Below are 23,188 nucleotides of genomic sequence, written 5' to 3'. Positions count from 1 at the left end.
TCTCCTCGAGAGAAACATGATTTCACTAAAAACGTTATAGTTTAAACATGCCTGTTGTACATGTGTGCAAACACTCAGAGCCTTAAGATAGGGGTTTCACCAATGTGTTTTTTGGTGAGAAACCTTCTATTTCAAGGTTCTGTGCGTTTTCAGACAAGTATAATATATATTTATAGTGTTTCTGAGGAAATCCCTCCTTTTAATGCATTTTCTCGCAGAAAATGAGTCTCGCCATGGGAACATGGCTTTTTTGAAAAAGCATATTCTGGTCGAGAAATAGTGTTTTAAACAATGAGAACGACTCCCGGCCTTATTTAGTTCACATTTTTACTTTTGGTAAGCTAGCCCGTATTCATAACGCACTAAACCTTTTTATCGCGTTAAACGCCTTTTCTCGACAAGAAAAGCACAATTTCATCAAAAACAAACAAAACAAGAAAAATGAAACTATTCAACAAGTCTGCAACACGTCCTTAAGAGTTGCATGATTTCACACAATGTCAATGTGTAATTTCTCCAGTTCTGATCATTGTTTAGGTTGTTGGTAGCTTGGTCCAATGCCAAAACACAGTGAAATCTTTTTATGGCTTTAAACGCGTTTTCTCCTCGAGAGAAACATGATTTCACTAAAAACGTTATAGTTTAAACATGCCTGTTGTACATGTGTGCAAACACTCAGAGCCTTAAGATAGGGGTTTCACCAATGTGTTTTTTGGTGAGAAACCTTCTATTCCAAGGTTCTGTGCGTTTTCAGACAAGTACAATATGTATTTATAGTGTTTCTGAGGAAATCCCTCCTTTTAATGCATTTTCTCGCAGAAAATGAGTCTCTCGCCATGGGAACATGGCTTTTTTTGAAAAAGCATATTCTGGTCGAGAAATCGTGTTTTAAACAATAAAAACGAGTCCCGGCCTTATTTAGTTCACATTTTTACTTTTGGTAAGCTAGCCCGTATTCATGACGCACTAAACCTTTTTATCGCGTTAAACGCCTTTTCTCGACAAGAAAAGCACCATTTCATCAAAAACAAACAAAACAACAAAAATGAATCTATTCAACAAGTCTGCAACACGTCCTTAAGAGTTGCATGATATCACACAATGTCAAAGTGTAATTTCTCCAGTTCTGATCATTGTTTAGGTTGTTGGTAGCTTAGTCCAACGCCAAAACACAGTGAAATCTTTTTATGGCTTTAAACGCGTTTTCTCCTCGAGAGAAACATGATTTCACTAAAAACGTTATAGTTTAAACATGCCTGTTGTACATGTGTGCAAACACTCAGAGCCTTAAGATAGGGGTTTCACCAATGTGTTTTTTGGTGAGAAACCTTCTATTTCAAGGTTCTGTGCGTTTTCAGACAAGTACAATATGTATTTATAGTGTTTCTGAGGAAATCCCTCCTTTTAATGCATTTTCTCGCAGAAAATGAGTCTCTCGCCATGGGAACATGGCTTTTTTTGAAAAAGCATATTCTGGTCGAGAAATCGTGTTTTAAACAATAAAAACGAGTCCCGGCCTTATTTAGTTCACATTTTTACTTTTGGTAAGCTAGCCCGTATTCATAACGCACTAAACCTTTTTATCGCGTTAAACGCCTTTTCTCGACAAGAAAAGCACAATTTCATCAAAAACAAACAAAACAACAAAAATGAATCTATTCAACAAGTCTGCAACACGTCCTTAAGAGTTGCATGATTTCACACAATGTCAATGTGTAATTTCTCCAGTTCTGATCATTGTTTAGGTTGTTGGTAGCTTGGTCCAATGCCAAAACACAGTGAAATCTTGTTATGGCTTTAAACGCGTTTTCTCCTCGAGAGAAACATGATTTCACTAAAAACGTTATAGTTTAAACATGCCTGTTGTACATGTGTGCAAACACTCAGAGCCTTAAGATAGGGGTTTCACCAATGTGTTTTTTGGTGAGAAACCTTCTATTTCAAGGTTCTGTGCGTTTTCAGACAAGTACAATATGTATTTATAGTGTTTCTGAGGAAATCCCTCCTTTTAATGCATTTTCTCGCAGAAAATGAGTCTCTCGCAATGGGAACATGGCTTTTTTTGAAAAAGCATATTCTGGTCGAGAAATCGTGTTTTAAACAATGAGAACGACTCCCGGCCTTATTTAGTTCACATTTTTACTTTTGGTAAGCTAGCCCGTATTCATAACGCACTAAACCTTTTTATCGCGTTAAACGCCTTTTCTCGACAAGAAAAGCACCATTTCATCAAAAACAAACAAAACAAGAAAAATGAATCTATTCAACAAGTCTGCAACACGTCCTTAAGAGTTGCATGATATCACACAATGTCAAAGTGTAATTTCTCCAGTTCTGATCATTGTTTAGGTTGTTGGTAGCTTAGTCCAATGCCAAAACACAGTGAAATCTTTTTATGGCTTTAAACGCGTTTTCTCCTCGAGAGAAACATGATTTCACTAAAAACGTTATAGTTTAAACATGCCTGTTGTACATGTGTGCAAACACTCAGAGCCTTAAGATAGGGGTTTCACCAATGTGTTTTTTGGTGAGAAACCTTCTATTTCAAGGTTCTGTGCGTTTTCAGACAAGTACAATATGTATTTATAGTGTTTCTGAGGAAATCCCTCCTTTTAATGCATTTTCTCGCAGAAAATGAGTCTCTCGCCATGGGAACATGGCTTTTTTGAAAAAGCATATTCTGGTCGAGAAATCGTGTTTTAAACAATAAAAACGAGTCCCGGCCTTATTTAGTTCACATTTTTACTTTTGGTAAGCTAGCCCGTATTCATAACGCACTAAACCTTTTTATCGCGTTAAACGCCTTTTCTCGACAAGAAAAGCAGCATTTCATCAAAAACAAACAAAACAAGAAAAATGAATCTATTCAACAAGTCTGCAACACGTCCTTAAGAGTTGCATGATTTCACCAAATGTTAATGTGTAATTTCTCCAGTTCTGATCATTGTTTAGGTTGTTGGTAGCTTGGTCCAAATGCCAAAACACAGTGAAATCTTGTTATGGCTTTAAACGCGTTTTCTCCTCGAGAGAAACATGATTTCACTAAAAACGTTATAGTTTAAACATGCCTGTTGTAAATGTGTGCAAACACTCAGAGCCTTAAGATAGGGGTTTCACCAATGTGTTTTTTGGTGAGAAACCTTCTATTTCAAGGTTCTGTGCGTTTTCAGACAAGTACAATATGTATTTATAGTGTTTCTGAGGAAATCCCTCCTTTTAATGCATTTTCTCAAAGAAAATGAGTCTCTCGCCATGTGAACATGGCTTTTTTGAAAAAGCATATTCTGGTCGAGAAATCGTGTTTTAAACAATGAGAACGACTCCCGGCCTTATTTAATTCTCATTTTTACTTTTGGTAAGCTAGCCCGTATTCATAACGCACTAAACCTTTTTATCGCGTTAAACGCCTTTTCTCGACAAGAAAAGCAGCATTTCATCAAAAACAAACAAAACAAGAAAAATGAATCTATTCAACAAGTCTGCAACACGTCCTTAAGAGTTGCATGATTTCACAAAATGTTAATGTGTAATTTCTCCAGTTCTGATCATTGTTTAGGTTGTTGGTAGCTTGGTCCAATTCCAAAACACAGTGAAATCTTGTTATGGCTTTAAACGCGTTTTCTCCTCGAGAGAAACATGATTTCACTAAAAACGTTATAGTTTAAACATGCCTGTTGTACATGTGTGCAAACACTCAGAGCCTTAAGATAGGGGTTTCACCAATGTGTTTTTTGGTGAGAAACCTTCTATTTCAAGGTTCTGTGCGTTTTCAGACAAGTACAATATATATTTATAGTGTTTCTGAGGAAATCCCTCCTTTTAATGCATTTTCTCGCAGAAAATGAGTCTCGCCATGGGAACATGGCTTTTTTGAAAAAGCATATTCTGGTCGAGAAATAGTGTTTTAAACAATGAGAACGACTCCCGGCCTTATTTAGTTCACATTTTTACTTTTGGTAAGCTAGCCCGTATTCATAACGCACTAAACCTTTTTATCGCGTTAAACGCCTTTTCTCGACAAGAAAAGCAGCATTTCATCAAAAACAAACAAAACAAGAAAAATGAATCTATTCAACAAGTCTGCAACACGTCCTTAAGAGTTGCATGATTTCACCAAATGTTAATGTGTAATTTCTCCAGTTCTGATCATTGTTTAGGTTGTTGGTAGCTTGGTCCAAATGCCAAAACACAGTGAAATCTTGTTATGGCTTTAAACGCGTTTTCTCCTCGAGAGAAACATGATTTCACTAAAAACGTTATAGTTTAAACATGCCTGTTGTACATGTGTGCAAACACTCAGAGCCTTAAGATAGGGGTTTCACCAATGTGTTTTTTGGTGAGAAACCTTCTATTTCAAGGTTCTGTGCGTTTTCAGACAAGTACAATATGTATTTATAGTGTTTCTGAGGAAATCCCTCCTTTTAATGCATTTTCTCAAAGAAAATGAGTCTCTCGCCATGTGAACATGGCTTTTTTGAAAAAGCATATTCTGGTCGAGAAATCGTGTTTTAAACAATGAGAACGACTCCCGGCCTTATTTAATTCTCATTTTTACTTTTGGTAAGCTAGCCCGTATTCATAACGCACTAAACCTTTTTATCGCGTTAAACGCCTTTTCTCGACAAGAAAAGCAGCATTTCATCAAAAACAAACAAAACAAGAAAAATGAATCTATTCAACAAGTCTGCAACACGTCCTTAAGAGTTGCATGATTTCACAAAATGTTAATGTGTAATTTCTCCAGTTCTGATCATTGTTTAGGTTGTTGGTAGCTTGGTCCAATTCCAAAACACAGTGAAATCTTGTTATGGCTTTAAACGCGTTTTCTCCTCGAGAGAAACATGATTTCACTAAAAACGTTATAGTTTAAACATGCCTGTTGTACATGTGTGCAAACACTCAGAGCCTTAAGATAGGGGTTTCACCAATGTGTTTTTTGGTGAGAAACCTTCTATTTCAAGGTTCTGTGCGTTTTCAGACAAGTACAATATATATTTATAGTGTTTCTGAGGAAATCCCTCCTTTTAATGCATTTTCTCGCAGAAAATGAGTCTCGCCATGGGAACATGGCTTTTTTGAAAAAGCATATTCTGGTCGAGAAATAGTGTTTTAAACAATGAGAACGACTCCCGGCCTTATTTAGTTCACATTTTTACTTTTGGTAAGCTAGCCCGTATTCATAACGCACTAAACCTTTTTATCGCGTTAAACGCCTTTTCTCGACAAGAAAAGCACCATTTCATCAAAAACAAACAAAACAAGAAAAATGAAGCTATTCAACAAGTCTGCAACACGTCCTTAAGAGTTGCATGATTTCACACAATGTCAATGTGTAATTTCTCCAGTTCTGATCATTGTTTAGGTTGTTGGTAGCTTGGTCCAATGCCAAAACACAGTGAAATCTTTTTATGGCTTTAAACGCGTTTTCTCCTCGAGAGAAACATGATTTCACTAAAAACGTTATAGTTTAAACATGCCTGTTGTACATGTGTGCAAACACTCAGAGCCTTAAGATAGGGGTTTCACCAATGTGTTTTTTGGTGAGAAACCTTCTATTTCAAGATTCTGTGCGTTTTCAGACAAGTACAATATGTATTTATAGTGTTTCTGAGGAAATCCCTCCTTTTAATGCATTTTCTCGCAGAAAATGAGTCTCTCGCCATGGGAACATGGCTTTTTTGGAAAAAGCATATTCTGGTCGAGAAATCGTGTTTTAAACAATAAAAACGAGTCCCGGCCTTATTTAGTTCACATTTTTACTTTTCGTAAGCTAGCCCGTATTCATAACGCACTAAACCTTTTTATCTTGTTAAACGCCTTTTCTCGACAAGAAAAGCACAATTTCATCAAAAACAAACAAAACAAGAAAAATGAATCTATTCAACAAGTCTGCAACACGTCCTTAAGAGTTGCATGATATCACACAATGTCAAAGTGTAATTTCTCCAGTTCTGATCATTGTTTAGGTTGTTGGTAGCTTAGTCCAATGCCAAAACACAGTGAAATCTTTTTATGGCTTTAAACGCGTTTTCTCCTCGAGAGAAACATGATTTCACTAAAAACGTTATAGTTTAAACATGCCTGTTGTACATGTGTGCAAACACTCAGAGCCTTAAGATAGGGGTTTCACCAATGTGTTTTTTGGTGAGAAACCTTCTATTTCAAGATTCTGTGCGTTTTCAGACAAGTACAATATATATTTATAGTGTTTCTGAGGAAATCCCTCCTTTTAATGCATTTTCTCGCAGAAAATGAGTCTCGCCATGGGAACATGGCTTTTTTGAAAAAGCATATTCTGGTCGAGAAATAGTGTTTTAAACAATGAGAACGACTCCCGGCCTTATTTAGTTCACATTTTTACTTTTGGTAAGCTAGCCCGTATTCATAACGCACTAAACCTTTTTATCGCGTTAAACGCCTTTTCTCGACAAGAAAAGCACAATTTCATCAAAAACAAACAAAACAAGAAAAATGAAACTATTCAACAAGTCTGCAACACGTCCTTAAGAGTTGCATGATTTCACACAATGTCAATGTGTAATTTCTCCAGTTCTGATCATTGTTTAGGTTGTTGGTAGCTTGGTCCAATGCCAAAACACAGTGAAATCTTTTTATGGCTTTAAACGCGTTTTCTCCTCGAGAGAAACATGATTTCACTAAAAACGTTATAGTTTAAACATGCCTGTTGTACATGTGTGCAAACACTCAGAGCCTTAAGATAGGGGTTTCACCAATGTGTTTTTTGGTGAGAAACCTTCTATTTCAAGATTCTGTGCGTTTTCAGACAAGTACAATATGTATTTATAGTGTTTCTGAGGAAATCCCTCCTTTTAATGCATTTTCTCGCAGAAAATGAGTCTCTCGCCATGGGAACATGGCTTTTTTGGAAAAAGCATATTCTGGTCGAGAAATCGTGTTTTAAACAATAAAAACGAGTCCCGGCCTTATTTAGTTCACATTTTTACTTTTCGTAAGCTAGCCCGTATTCATAACGCACTAAACCTTTTTATCTTGTTAAACGCCTTTTCTCGACAAGAAAAGCACAATTTCATCAAAAACAAACAAAACAACAAAAATGAATCTATTCAACAAGTCTGCAACACGTCCTTAAGAGTTGCATGATATCACACAATGTCAAAGTGTAATTTCTCCAGTTCTGATCATTGTTTAGGTTGTTGGTAGCTTAGTCTAATGCCAAAACACAGTGAAATCTTTTTATGGCTTTAAACGCGTTTTCTCCTCGAGAGAAAAATGATTTCACTAAAAACGTTATAGTTTAAACATGCCTGTTGTACCTGTGTGCAAACACTCAGAGCCTTAAGATAGGGGTTTCACCAATGTGTTTTTTGGTGAGAAACCTTCTATTTCAAGATTCTGTGCGTTTTCATACAAGTACAATATGTATTTATAGTGTTTCTGATGAAATCCCTGCTTTTAATGCATTTTCTCGCAGAAAATGAGTCTCTCGCCATGGGAACATGGCTTTTTTGAAAAAGCATATTCTGGTCGAGAAATCGTGTTTTAAACAATGAGAACGACTCCCGGCCTTATTTAGTTCACATTTTTACTTTTGGTAAGCTAGCCCGTATTCATAACGCACTAAACCTTTTTATCGCGTTAAACGCCTTTTCTCGACAAGAAAAGCACAATTTCATCAAAAACAAACAAAACAAGAAAAATGAATCTATTCAACAAGTCTGCAACTCGTCCTTAAGAGTTGCATGATTTCACACAATGTCAATGTGTAATTTCTCCAGTTCTGATCATTGTTTAGGTTGTTGGTAGCTTGGTCCAATGCCAAAACACAGTGAAATCTTTTTATGGCTTTAAACGCGTTTTCTCCTCGAGAGAAACATGATTTCACTAAAAACGTTATAGTTTAAACATGCCTGTTGTACATGTGTGCAAACACTCAGAGCCTTTCACCAATGTGTTTTTTGGTGAGAAACCTTCTATTTCAAGGTTCTGTGCGTTTTCAGACAAGTATAATATATATTTATAGTGTTTCTGAGGAAATCCCTCCTTTTAATGCATTTTCTCGCAGAAAATGAGTCTCGCCATGGGAACATGGCTTTTTTGAAAAAGCATATTCTGGTCGAGAAATAGTGTTTTAAACAATGAGAACGACTCCCGGCCTTATTTAGTTCACATTTTTACTTTTGGTAAGCTAGCCCGTATTCATAACGCACTAAACCTTTTTATCGCGTTAAACGCCTTTTCTCGACAAGAAAAGCACAATTTCATCAAAAACAAACAAAACAAGAAAAATGAAACTATTCAACAAGTCTGCAACACGTCCTTAAGAGTTGCATGATTTCACACAATGTCAATGTGTAATTTCTCCAGTTCTGATCATTGTTTAGGTTGTTGGTAGCTTGGTCCAATGCCAAAACACAGTGAAATCTTTTTATGGCTTTAAACGCGTTTTCTCCTCGAGAGAAACATGATTTCACTAAAAACGTTATAGTTTAAACATGCCTGTTGTACATGTGTGCAAACACTCAGAGCCTTAAGATAGGGGTTTCACCAATGTGTTTTTTGGTGAGAAACCTTCTATTCCAAGGTTCTGTGCGTTTTCAGACAAGTACAATATGTATTTATAGTGTTTCTGAGGAAATCCCTCCTTTTAATGCATTTTCTCGCAGAAAATGAGTCTCTCGCCATGGGAACATGGCTTTTTTTGAAAAAGCATATTCTGGTCGAGAAATCGTGTTTTAAACAATAAAAACGAGTCCCGGCCTTATTTAGTTCACATTTTTACTTTTGGTAAGCTAGCCCGTATTCATAACGCACTAAACCTTTTTATCGCGTTAAACGCCTTTTCTCGACAAGAAAAGCACCATTTCATCAAAAACAAACAAAACAACAAAAATGAATCTATTCAACAAGTCTGCAACACGTCCTTAAGAGTTGCATGATATCACACAATGTCAAAGTGTAATTTCTCCAGTTCTGATCATTGTTTAGGTTGTTGGTAGCTTGGTCCAATGCCAAAACACAGTGAAATCTTTTTATGGCTTTAAACGCGTTTTCTCCTCGAGAGAAACATGATTTCACTAAAAACGTTATAGTTTAAACATGCCTGTTGTACATGTGTGCAAACACTCAGAGCCTTAAGATAGGGGTTTCACCAATGTGTTTTTTGGTGAGAAACCTTCTATTTCAAGATTCTGTGCGTTTTCAGACAAGTACAATATATATTTATAGTGTTTCTGAGGAAATCCCTCCTTTTAATGCATTTTCTCGCAGAAAATGAGTCTCGCCATGGGAACATGGCTTTTTTGAAAAAGCATATTCTGGTCGAGAAATAGTGTTTTAAACAATGAGAACGACTCCCGGCCTTATTTAGTTCACATTTTTACTTTTGGTAAGCTAGCCCGTATTCATAACGCACTAAACCTTTTTATCGCGTTAAACGCCTTTTCTCGACAAGAAAAGCACAATTTCATCAAAAACAAACAAAACAAGAAAAATGAAACTATTCAACAAGTCTGCAACACGTCCTTAAGAGTTGCATGATTTCACACAATGTCAATGTGTAATTTTTCCAGTTCTGATCGTTGTTTAGGTTGTTGGTAGCTTGGTCCAATGCCAAAACACAGTGAAATCTTTTTATGGCTTTAAACGCGTTTTCTCCTCGAGAGAAACATGATTTCACTAAAAACGTTATAGTTTAAACATGCCTGTTGTACATGTGTGCAAACACTCAGAGCCTTAAGATAGGGGTTTCACCAATGTGTTTTTTGGTGAGAAACCTTCTATTTCAAGATTCTGTGCGTTTTCAGACAAGTACAATATATATTTATAGTGTTTCTGAGGAAATCCCTCCTTTTAATGCATTTTCTCGCAGAAAATGAGTCTCGCCATGGGAACATGGCTTTTTTGAAAAAGCATATTCTGGTCGAGAAATAGTGTTTTAAACAATGAGAACGACTCCCGGCCTTATTTAGTTCACATTTTTACTTTTGGTAAGCTAGCCCGTATTCATAACGCACTAAACCTTTTTATCGCGTTAAACGCCTTTTCTCGACAAGAAAAGCACAATTTCATCAAAAACAAACAAAACAAGAAAAATGAAACTATTCAACAAGTCTGCAACACGTCCTTAAGAGTTGCATGATTTCACACAATGTCAATGTGTAATTTCTCCAGTTCTGATCATTGTTTAGGTTGTTGGTAGCTTGGTCCAATGCCAAAACACAGTGAAATCTTTTTATGGCTTTAAACGCGTTTTCTCCTCGAGAGAAACATGATTTCACTAAAAACGTTATAGTTTAAACATGCCTGTTGTACATGTGTGCAAACACTCAGAGCCTTAAGATAGGGGTTTCACCAATGTGTTTTTTGGTGAGAAACCTTCTATTTCAAGATTCTGTGCGTTTTCAGACAAGTACAATATGTATTTATAGTGTTTCTGAGGAAATCCCTCCTTTTAATGCATTTTCTCGCAGAAAATGAGTCTCTCGCCATGGGAACATGGCTTTTTTGGAAAAAGCATATTCTGGTCGAGAAATCGTGTTTTAAACAATAAAAACGAGTCCCGGCCTTATTTAGTTCACATTTTTACTTTTCGTAAGCTAGCCCGTATTCATAACGCACTAAACCTTTTTATCTTGTTAAACGCCTTTTCTCGACAAGAAAAGCACAATTTCATCAAAAACAAACAAAACAAGAAAAATGAATCTATTCAACAAGTCTGCAACACGTCCTTAAGAGTTGCATGATATCACACAATGTCAAAGTGTAATTTCTCCAGTTCTGATCATTGTTTAGGTTGTTGGTAGCTTAGTCTAATGCCAAAACACAGTGAAATCTTTTTATGGCTTTAAACGCGTTTTCTCCTCGAGAGAAAAATGATTTCACTAAAAACGTTATAGTTTAAACATGCCTGTTGTACCTGTGTGCAAACACTCAGAGCCTTAAGATAGGGGTTTCACCAATGTGTTTTTTGGTGAGAAACCTTCTATTTCAAGATTCTGTGCGTTTTCATACAAGTACAATATGTATTTATAGTGTTTCTGATGAAATCCCTGCTTTTAATGCATTTTCTCGCAGAAAATGAGTCTCTCGCCATGGGAACATGGCTTTTTTGAAAAAGCATATTCTGGTCGAGAAATCGTGTTTTAAACAATGAGAACGACTCCCGGCCTTATTTAGTTCACATTTTTACTTTTGGTAAGCTAGCCCGTATTCATAACGCACTAAACCTTTTTATCGCGTTAAACGCCTTTTCTCGACAAGAAAAGCACAATTTCATCAAAAACAAACAAAACAAGAAAAATGAATCTATTCAACAAGTCTGCAACTCGTCCTTAAGAGTTGCATGATTTCACACAATGTCAATGTGTAATTTCTCCAGTTCTGATCATTGTTTAGGTTGTTGGTAGCTTGGTCCAATGCCAAAACACAGTGAAATCTTTTTATGGCTTTAAACGCGTTTTCTCCTCGAGAGAAACATGATTTCACTAAAAACGTTATAGTTTAAACATGCCTGTTGTACATGTGTGCAAACACTCAGAGCCTTAAGATAGGGGTTTCACCAATGTGTTTTTTGGTGAGAAACCTTCTATTTCAAGGTTCTGTGCGTTTTCAGACAAGTATAATATATATTTATAGTGTTTCTGAGGAAATCCCTCCTTTTAATGCATTTTCTCGCAGAAAATGAGTCTCGCCATGGGAACATGGCTTTTTTGAAAAAGCATATTCTGGTCGAGAAATAGTGTTTTAAACAATGAGAACGACTCCCGGCCTTATTTAGTTCACATTTTTACTTTTGGTAAGCTAGCCCGTATTCATAACGCACTAAACCTTTTTATCGCGTTAAACGCCTTTTCTCGACAAGAAAAGCACAATTTCATCAAAAACAAACAAAACAAGAAAAATGAAACTATTCAACAAGTCTGCAACACGTCCTTAAGAGTTGCATGATTTCACACAATGTCAATGTGTAATTTCTCCAGTTCTGATCATTGTTTAGGTTGTTGGTAGCTTGGTCCAATGCCAAAACACAGTGAAATCTTTTTATGGCTTTAAACGCGTTTTCTCCTCGAGAGAAACATGATTTCACTAAAAACGTTATAGTTTAAACATGCCTGTTGTACATGTGTGCAAACACTCAGAGCCTTAAGATAGGGGTTTCACCAATGTGTTTTTTGGTGAGAAACCTTCTATTCCAAGGTTCTGTGCGTTTTCAGACAAGTACAATATGTATTTATAGTGTTTCTGAGGAAATCCCTCCTTTTAATGCATTTTCTCGCAGAAAATGAGTCTCTCGCCATGGGAACATGGCTTTTTTTGAAAAAGCATATTCTGGTCGAGAAATCGTGTTTTAAACAATAAAAACGAGTCCCGGCCTTATTTAGTTCACATTTTTACTTTTGGTAAGCTAGCCCGTATTCATAACGCACTAAACCTTTTTATCGCGTTAAACGCCTTTTCTCGACAAGAAAAGCACCATTTCATAAAAAACAAACTAAACAAGAAAAATGAATCTATTCAACAAGTCTGCAACACGTCCTTAAGAGTTGCATGATTTCACACAATGTCAATGTGTAATTTCTCCAGTTCTGATCATTGTTTAGGTTGTTGGTAGCTTAGTCTAATGCCAAAACACAGTGAAATCTTTTTAGGGCTTTAAACGCGTTTTCTCCTCGAGAGAAAAATGATTTCACTAAAAACGTTATAGTTTAAACATGCCTGTTGTACCTGTGTGCAAACACTCAGAGCCTTAAGATAGGGGTTTCACCAATGTGTTTTTTGGTGAGAAACCTTCTATTTCAAGATTCTGTGCGTTTTCATACAAGTACAATATGTATTTATAGTGTTTCTGATGAAATCCCTGCTTTTAATGCATTTTCTCGCAGAAAATGAGTCTCTCGCCATGGGAACATGGCTTTTTTGAAAAAGCATATTCTGGTCGAGAAATCGTGTTTTAAACAATGAGAACGACTCCCGGCCTTATTTAGTTCACATTTTTACTTTTGGTAAGCTAGCCCGTATTCATAACGCACTAAACCTTTTTATCGCGTTAAACGCCTTTTCTCGACAAGAAAAGCACAATTTCATCAAAAACAAACAAAACAAGAAAAATGAATCTATTCAACAAGTCTGCAACTCGTCCTTAAGAGTTGCATGATTTCACACAATGTCAATGTGTAATTTCTCCAGTTCTGATCATTGTTTAGGTTGTTGGTAGCTTGGTCCAATGCCAAAACACAGTGAAATCTTTTTATGGCTTTAAACGCGTTTTCTCCTCGAGAGAAACATGATTTCACTAAAAACGTTATAGTTTAAACATGCCTGTTGTACATGTGTGCAAACACTCAGAGCCTTTCACCAATGTGTTTTTTGGTGAGAAACCTTCTATTTCAAGGTTCTGTGCGTTTTCAGACAAGTATAATATATATTTATAGTGTTTCTGAGGAAATCCCTCCTTTTAATGCATTTTCTCGCAGAAAATGAGTCTCGCCATGGGAACATGGCTTTTTTGAAAAAGCATATTCTGGTCGAGAAATAGTGTTTTAAACAATGAGAACGACTCCCGGCCTTATTTAGTTCACATTTTTACTTTTGGTAAGCTAGCCCGTATTCATAACGCACTAAACCTTTTTATCGCGTTAAACGCCTTTTCTCGACAAGAAAAGCACAATTTCATCAAAAACAAACAAAACAAGAAAAATGAAACTATTCAACAAGTCTGCAACACGTCCTTAAGAGTTGCATGATTTCACACAATGTCAATGTGTAATTTCTCCAGTTCTGATCATTGTTTAGGTTGTTGGTAGCTTGGTCCAATGCCAAAACACAGTGAAATCTTTTTATGGCTTTAAACGCGTTTTCTCCTCGAGAGAAACATGATTTCACTAAAAACGTTATAGTTTAAACATGCCTGTTGTACATGTGTGCAAACACTCAGAGCCTTAAGATAGGGGTTTCACCAATGTGTTTTTTGGTGAGAAACCTTCTATTCCAAGGTTCTGTGCGTTTTCAGACAAGTACAATATGTATTTATAGTGTTTCTGAGGAAATCCCTCCTTTTAATGCATTTTCTCGCAGAAAATGAGTCTCTCGCCATGGGAACATGGCTTTTTTTGAAAAAGCATATTCTGGTCGAGAAATCGTGTTTTAAACAATAAAAACGAGTCCCGGCCTTATTTAGTTCACATTTTTACTTTTGGTAAGCTAGCCCGTATTCATAACGCACTAAACCTTTTTATCGCGTTAAACGCCTTTTCTCGACAAGAAAAGCACCATTTCATCAAAAACAAACAAAACAACAAAAATGAATCTATTCAACAAGTCTGCAACACGTCCTTAAGAGTTGCATGATATCACACAATGTCAAAGTGTAATTTCTCCAGTTCTGATCATTGTTTAGGTTGTTGGTAGCTTGGTCCAATGCCAAAACACAGTGAAATCTTTTTATGGCTTTAAACGCGTTTTCTCCTCGAGAGAAACATGATTTCACTAAAAACGTTATAGTTTAAACATGCCTGTTGTACATGTGTGCAAACACTCAGAGCCTTAAGATAGGGGTTTCACCAATGTGTTTTTTGGTGAGAAACCTTCTATTTCAAGATTCTGTGCGTTTTCAGACAAGTACAATATATATTTATAGTGTTTCTGAGGAAATCCCTCCTTTTAATGCATTTTCTCGCAGAAAATGAGTCTCGCCATGGGAACATGGCTTTTTTGAAAAAGCATATTCTGGTCGAGAAATAGTGTTTTAAACAATGAGAACGACTCCCGGCCTTATTTAGTTCACATTTTTACTTTTGGTAAGCTAGCCCGTATTCATAACGCACTAAACCTTTTTATCGCGTTAAACGCCTTTTCTCGACAAGAAAAGCACAATTTCATCAAAAACAAACAAAACAAGAAAAATGAAACTATTCAACAAGTCTGCAACACGTCCTTAAGAGTTGCATGATTTCACACAATGTCAATGTGTAATTTTTCCAGTTCTGATCGTTGTTTAGGTTGTTGGTAGCTTGGTCCAATGCCAAAACACAGTGAAATCTTTTTATGGCTTTAAACGCGTTTTCTCCTCGAGAGAAACATGATTTCACTAAAAACGTTATAGTTTAAACATGCCTGTTGTACATGTGTGCAAACACTCAGAGCCTTAAGATAGGGGTTTCACCAATGTGTTTTTTGGTGAGAAACCTTCTATTTCAAGATTCTGTGCGTTTTCAGACAAGTACAATATATATTTATAGTGTTTCTGAGGAAATCCCTCCTTTTAATGCATTTTCTCGCAGAAAATGAGTCTCGCCATGGGAACATGGCTTTTTTGAAAAAGCATATTCTGGTCGAGAAATAGTGTTTTAAACAATGAGAACGACTCCCGGCCTTATTTAGTTCACATTTTTACTTTTGGTAAGCTAGCCCGTATTCATAACGCACTAAACCTTTTTATCGCGTTAAACGCCTTTTCTCGACAAGAAAAGCACAATTTCATCAAAAACAAACAAAACAAGAAAAATGAAACTATTCAACAAGTCTGCAACACGTCCTTAAGAGTTGCATGATTTCACACAATGTCAATGTGTAATTTCTCCAGTTCTGATCATTGTTTAGGTTGTTGGTAGCTTGGTCCAATGCCAAAACACAGTGAAATCTTTTTATGGCTTTAAACGCGTTTTCTCCTCGAGAGAAACATGATTTCACTAAAAACGTTATAGTTTAAACATGCCTGTTGTACATGTGTGCAAACACTCAGAGCCTTAAGATAGGGGTTTCACCAATGTGTTTTTTGGTGAGAAACCTTCTATTTCAAGATTCTGTGCGTTTTCAGACAAGTACAATATGTATTTATAGTGTTTCTGAGGAAATCCCTCCTTTTAATGCATTTTCTCGCAGAAAATGAGTCTCTCGCCATGGGAACATGGCTTTTTTGGAAAAAGCATATTCTGGTCGAGAAATCGTGTTTTAAACAATAAAAACGAGTCCCGGCCTTATTTAGTTCACATTTTTACTTTTCGTAAGCTAGCCCGTATTCATAACGCACTAAACCTTTTTATCTTGTTAAACGCCTTTTCTCGACAAGAAAAGCACAATTTCATCAAAAACAAACAAAACAAGAAAAATGAATCTATTCAACAAGTCTGCAACACGTCCTTAAGAGTTGCATGATATCACACAATGTCAAAGTGTAATTTCTCCAGTTCTGATCATTGTTTAGGTTGTTGGTAGCTTAGTCTAATGCCAAAACACAGTGAAATCTTTTTATGGCTTTAAACGCGTTTTCTCCTCGAGAGAAAAATGATTTCACTAAAAACGTTATAGTTTAAACATGCCTGTTGTACCTGTGTGCAAACACTCAGAGCCTTAAGATAGGGGTTTCACCAATGTGTTTTTTGGTGAGAAACCTTCTATTTCAAGATTCTGTGCGTTTTCATACAAGTACAATATGTATTTATAGTGTTTCTGATGAAATCCCTGCTTTTAATGCATTTTCTCGCAGAAAATGAGTCTCTCGCCATGGGAACATGGCTTTTTTGAAAAAGCATATTCTGGTCGAGAAATCGTGTTTTAAACAATGAGAACGACTCCCGGCCTTATTTAGTTCACATTTTTACTTTTGGTAAGCTAGCCCGTATTCATAACGCACTAAACCTTTTTATCGCGTTAAACGCCTTTTCTCGACAAGAAAAGCACAATTTCATCAAAAACAAACAAAACAAGAAAAATGAATCTATTCAACAAGTCTGCAACTCGTCCTTAAGAGTTGCATGATTTCACACAATGTCAATGTGTAATTTCTCCAGTTCTGATCATTGTTTAGGTTGTTGGTAGCTTGGTCCAATGCCAAAACACAGTGAAATCTTTTTATGGCTTTAAACGCGTTTTCTCCTCGAGAGAAACATGATTTCACTAAAAACGTTATAGTTTAAACATGCCTGTTGTACATGTGTGCAAACACTCAGAGCCTTAAGATAGGGGTTTCACCAATGTGTTTTTTGGTGAGAAACCTTCTATTTCAAGGTTCTGTGCGTTTTCAGACAAGTATAATATATATTTATAGTGTTTCTGAGGAAATCCCTCCTTTTAATGCATTTTCTCGCAGAAAATGAGTCTCGCCATGGGAACATGGCTTTTTTGAAAAAGCATATTCTGGTCGAGAAATAGTGTTTTAAACAATGAGAACGACTCCCGGCCTTATTTAGTTCACATTTTTACTTTTGGTAAGCTAGCCCGTATTCATAACGCACTAAACCTTTTTATCGCGTTAAACGCCTTTTCTCGACAAGAAAAGCACAATTTCATCAAAAACAAACAAAACAAGAAAAATGAAACTATTCAACAAGTCTGCAACACGTCCTTAAGAGTTGCATGATTTCACACAATGTCAATGTGTAATTTCTCCAGTTCTGATCATTGTTTAGGTTGTTGGTAGCTTGGTCCAATGCCAAAACACAGTGAAATCTTTTTATGGCTTTAAACGCGTTTTCTCCTCGAGAGAAACATGATTTCACTAAAAACGTTATAGTTTAAACATGCCTGTTGTACATGTGTGCAAACACTCAGAGCCTTAAGATAGGGGTTTCACCAATGTGTTTTTTGGTGAGAAACCTTCTATTCCAAGGTTCTGTGCGTTTTCAGACAAGTACAATATGTATTTATAGTGTTTCTGAGGAAATCCCTCCTTTTAATGCATTTTCTCGCAGAAAATGAGTCTCTCGCCATGGGAACATGGCTTTTTTTGAAAAAGCATATTCTGGTCGAGAAATCGTGTTTTAAACAATAAAAACGAGTCCCGGCCTTATTTAGTTCACATTTTTACTTTTGGTAAGCTAGCCCGTATTCATAACGCACTAAACCTTTTTATCGCGTTAAACGCCTTTTCTCGACAAGAAAAGCACCATTTCATAAAAAACAAACTAAACAAGAAAAATGAATCTATTCAACAAGTCTGCAACACGTCCTTAAGAGTTGCATGATTTCACACAATGTCAATGTGTAATTTCTCCAGTTCTGATCATTGTTTAGGTTGTTGGTAGCTTAGTCTAATGCCAAAACACAGTGAAATCTTTTTAGGGCTTTAAACGCGTTTTCTCCTCGAGAGAAAAATGATTTCACTAAAAACGTTATAGTTTAAACATGCCTGTTGTACCTGTGTGCAAACACTCAGAGCCTTAAGATAGGGGTTTCACCAATGTGTTTTTTGGTGAGAAACCTTCTATTTCAAGATTCTGTGCGTTTTCATACAAGTACAATATGTATTTATAGTGTTTCTGATGAAATCCCTGCTTTTAATGCATTTTCTCGCAGAAAATGAGTCTCTCGCCATGGGAACATGGCTTTTTTGAAAAAGCATATTCTGGTCGAGAAATCGTGTTTTAAACAATGAGAACGACTCCCGGCCTTATTTAGTTCACATTTTTACTTTTGGTAAGCTAGCCCGTATTCATAACGCACTAAACCTTTTTATCGCGTTAAACGCCTTTTCTCGACAAGAAAAGCACAATTTCATCAAAAACAAACAAAACAAGAAAAATGAATCTATTCAACAAGTCTGCAACTCGTCCTTAAGAGTTGCATGATTTCACACAATGTCAATGTGTAATTTCTCCAGTTCTGATCATTGTTTAGGTTGTTGGTAGCTTGGTCCAATGCCAAAACACAGTGAAATCTTTTTATGGCTTTAAACGCGTTTTCTCCTCGAGAGAAACATGATTTCACTAAAAACGTTATAGTTTAAACATGCCTGTTGTACATGTGTGCAAACACTCAGAGCCTTAAGATAGGGGTTTCACCAATGTGTTTTTTGGTGAGAAACCTTCTATTTCAAGATTCTGTGCGTTTTCAGACAAGTACAATATGTATTTATAGTGTTTCTGAGGAAATCCCTCCTTTTAATGCATTTTCTCGCAGAAAATGAGTCTCGCCATGGGAACATGGCTTTTTTGAAAAAGCATATTCTGGTCGAGAAATAGTGTTTTAAACAATGAGAACGACTCCCGGCCTTATTTAGTTCACATTTTTACTTTTGGTAAGCTAGCCCGTATTCATAACGCACTAAACCTTTTTATCGCGTTAAACGCCTTTTCTCGACAAGAAAAGCACAATTTCATCAAAAACAAACAAAACAAGAAAAATGAAACTATTCAACAAGTCTGCAACACGTCCTTAAGAGTTGCATGATTTCACACAATGTCAATGTGTAATTTCTCCAGTTCTGATCATTGTTTAGGTTGTTGGTAGCTTGGTCCAATGCCAAAACACAGTGAAATCTTTTTATGGCTTTAAACGCGTTTTCTCCTCGAGAGAAACATGATTTCACTAAAAACGTTATAGTTTAAACATGCCTGTTGTACATGTGTGCAAACACTCAGAGCCTTAAGATAGGGGTTTCACCAATGTGTTTTTTGGTGAGAAACCTTCTATTCCAAGGTTCTGTGCGTTTTCAGACAAGTACAATATGTATTTATAGTGTTTCTGAGGAAATCCCTCCTTTTAATGCATTTTCTCGCAGAAAATGAGTCTCTCGCCATGGGAACATGGCTTTTTTGAAAAAGCATATTCTGGTCGAGAAATCGTGTTTTAAACAATAAAAACGAGTCCCGGCCTTATTTAGTTCACATTTTTACTTTTGGTAAGCTAGCCCGTATTCATAACGCACTAAACCTTTTTATCGCGTTAAACGCCTTTTCTCGACAAGAAAAGCACCATTTCATCAAAAACAAACAAAACAACAAAAATGAATCTATTCAACAAGTCTGCAACACGTCCTTAAGAGTTGCATGATATCACACAATGTCAAAGTGTAATTTCTCCAGTTCTGATCATTGTTTAGGTTGTTGGTAGCTTAGTCCAACGCCAAAACACAGTGAAATCTTTTTATGGCTTTAAACGCGTTTTCTCCTCGAGAGAAACATGATTTCACTAAAAACGTTATAGTTTAAACATGCCTGTTGTACATGTGTGCAAACACTCAGAGCCTTAAGATAGGGGTTTCACCAATGTGTTTTTTGGTGAGAAACCTTCTATTTCAAGGTTCTGTGCGTTTTCAGACAAGTACAATATGTATTTATAGTGTTTCTGAGGAAATCCCTCCTTTTAATGCATTTTCTCGCAGAAAATGAGTCTCTCGCCATGGGAACATGGCTTTTTTTGAAAAAGCATATTCTGGTCGAGAAATCGTGTTTTAAACAATAAAAACGAGTCCCGGCCTTATTTAGTTCACATTTTTACTTTTGGTAAGCTAGCCCGTATTCATAACGCACTAAACCTTTTTATCGCGTTAAACGCCTTTTCTCGACAAGAAAAGCACAATTTCATCAAAAACAAACAAAACAAGAAAAATGAAACTATTCAACAAGTCTGCAACACGTCCTTAAGAGTTGCATGATTTCACACAATGTCAATGTGTAATTTCTCCAGTTCTGATCATTGTTTAGGTTGTTGGTAGCTTGGTCCAATGCCAAAACACAGTGAAATCTTTTTATGGCTTTAAACGCGTTTTCTCCTCGAGAGAAACATGATTTCACTAAAAACGTTATAGTTTAAACATGCCTGTTGTACATGTGTGCAAACACTCAGAGCCTTAAGATAGGGGTTTCACCAATGTGTTTTTTGGTGAGAAACCTTCTATTTCAAGATTCTGTGCGTTTTCAGACAAGTACAATATGTATTTATAGTGTTTCTGAGGAAATCCCTCCTTTTAATGCATTTTCTCGCAGAAAATGAGTCTCGCCATGGGAACATGGCTTTTTTTGAAAAAGCATATTCTGGTCGAGAAATCGTGTTTTAAACAATAAAAACGAGTCCCGGCCTTATTTAGTTCACATTTTTACTTTTGGTAAGCTAGCCCGTATTCATAACGCACTAAACCTTTTTATCGCGTTAAACGCCTTTTCTCGACAAGAAAAGCACAATTTCATCAAAAACAAACTAAACAAGAAAAATGAATCTATTCAACAAGTCTGCAACACGTCCTTAAGAGTTGCATGATATCACACAATGTCAAAGTGTAATTTCTCCAGTTCTGATCATTGTTTAGGTTGTTGGTAGCTTAGTCTAATGCCAAAACACAGTGAAATCTTTTTATGGCTTTAAACGCGTTTTCTCCTCGAGAGAAACATGATTTCACTAAAAACGTTATAGTTTAAACATGCCTGTTGTACATGTGTGCAAACACTCAGAGCCTTAAGATAGGGGTTTCACCAATGTGTTTTTTGGTGAGAAACCTTCTATTTCAAGGTTCTGTGCGTTTTCAGACAAGTACAATATATATTTATAGTGTTTCTGAGGAAATCCCTCCTTTTAATGCATTTTCTCGCAGAAAATGAGTCTCGCCATGGGAACATGGCTTTTTTTGAAAAAGCATATTCTGGTCGAGAAATAGTGTTTTAAACAATGAGAACGACTCCCGGCCTTATTTAGTTCACATTTTTACTTTTGGTAAGCTAGCCCGTATTCATAACGCACTAAACCTTTTTATCGCGTTAAACGCCTTTTCTCGACAAGAAAAGCACAATTTCATCAAAAACAAACAAAACAAGAAAAATGAAACTATTCAACAAGTCTGCAACACGTCCTTAAGAGTTGCATGATTTCACACAATGTCAATGTGTAATTTCTCCAGTTCTGATCATTGTTTAGGTTGTTGGTAGCTTGGTCCAATGCCAAAACACAGTGAAATCTTTTTATGGCTTTAAACGCGTTTTCTCCTCGAGAGAAACATGATTTCACTAAAAACGTTATAGTTTAAACATGCCTGTTGTACATGTGTGCAAACACTCAGAGCCTTAAGATAGGGGTTTCACCAATGTGTTTTTTGGTGAGAAACCTTCTATTTCAAGATTCTGTGCGTTTTCATACAAGTACAATATGTATTTATAGTGTTTCTGATGAAATCCCTGCTTTTAATGCATTTTCTCGCAGAAAATGAGTCTCTCGCCATGGGAACATGGCTTTTTTGAAAAAGCATATTCTGGTCGAGAAATCGTGTTTTAAACAATAAAAACGAGTCCCGGCCTTATTTAGTTCACATTTTTACTTTTCGTAAGCTAGCCCGTATTCATAACGCACTAAACCTTTTTATCTTGTTAAACGCCTTTTCTCGACAAGAAAAGCACAATTTCATCAAAAACAAACAAAACAAGAAAAATGAATCTATTCAACAAGTCTGCAACACGTCCTTAAGAGTTGCATGATATCACACAATGTCAAAGTGTAATTTCTCCAGTTCTGATCATTGTTTAGGTTGTTGGTAGCTTAGTCTAATGCCAAAACACAGTGAAATCTTTTTATGGCTTTAAACGCGTTTTCTCCTCGAGAGAAAAATGATTTCACTAAAAACGTTATAGTTTAAACATGCCTGTTGTACCTGTGTGCAAACACTCAGAGCCTTAAGATAGGGGTTTCACCAATGTGTTTTTTGGTGAGAAACCTTCTATTTCAAGATTCTGTGCGTTTTCATACAAGTACAATATGTATTTATAGTGTTTCTGATGAAATCCCTGCTTTTAATGCATTTTCTCGCAGAAAATGAGTCTCTCGCCATGGGAACATGGCTTTTTTGAAAAAGCATATTCTGGTCGAGAAATCGTGTTTTAAACAATGAGAACGACTCCCGGCCTTATTTAGTTCACATTTTTACTTTTGGTAAGCTAGCCCGTATTCATAACGCACTAAACCTTTTTATCGCGTTAAACGCCTTTTCTCGACAAGAAAAGCACAATTTCATCAAAAACAAACAAAACAAGAAAAATGAAACTATTCAACAAGTCTGCAACACGTCCTTAAGAGTTGCATGATTTCACACAATGTCAATGTGTAATTTCTCCAGTTCTGATCATTGTTTAGGTTGTTGGTAGCTTGGTCCAATGCCAAAACACAGTGAAATCTTTTTATGGCTTTAAACGCGTTTTCTCCTCGAGAGAAACATGATTTCACTAAAAACGTTATAGTTTAAACATGCCTGTTGTACATGTGTGCAAACACTCAGAGCCTTAAGATAGGGGTTTCACCAATGTGTTTTTTGGTGAGAAACCTTCTATTTCAAGATTCTGTGCGTTTTCAGACAAGTACAATATGTATTTATAGTGTTTCTGAGGAAATCCCTCCTTTTAATGCATTTTCTCGCAGAAAATGAGTCTCGCCATGGGAACATGGCTTTTTTGAAAAAGCATATTCTGGTCGAGAAATAGTGTTTTAAACAATGAGAACGACTCCCGGCCTT

The sequence above is a fragment of the Lampris incognitus genome, chromosome 9, assembly GCF_029633865.1.
Source record: "Lampris incognitus isolate fLamInc1 chromosome 9, fLamInc1.hap2, whole genome shotgun sequence".
In the NCBI taxonomy this organism is placed as follows: Eukaryota; Metazoa; Chordata; class Actinopteri; order Lampriformes; family Lampridae; genus Lampris; species Lampris incognitus.
The sequence above is the reverse complement of the archived record's forward strand: the minus strand, read 5'-3'. Positions refer to the sequence as shown.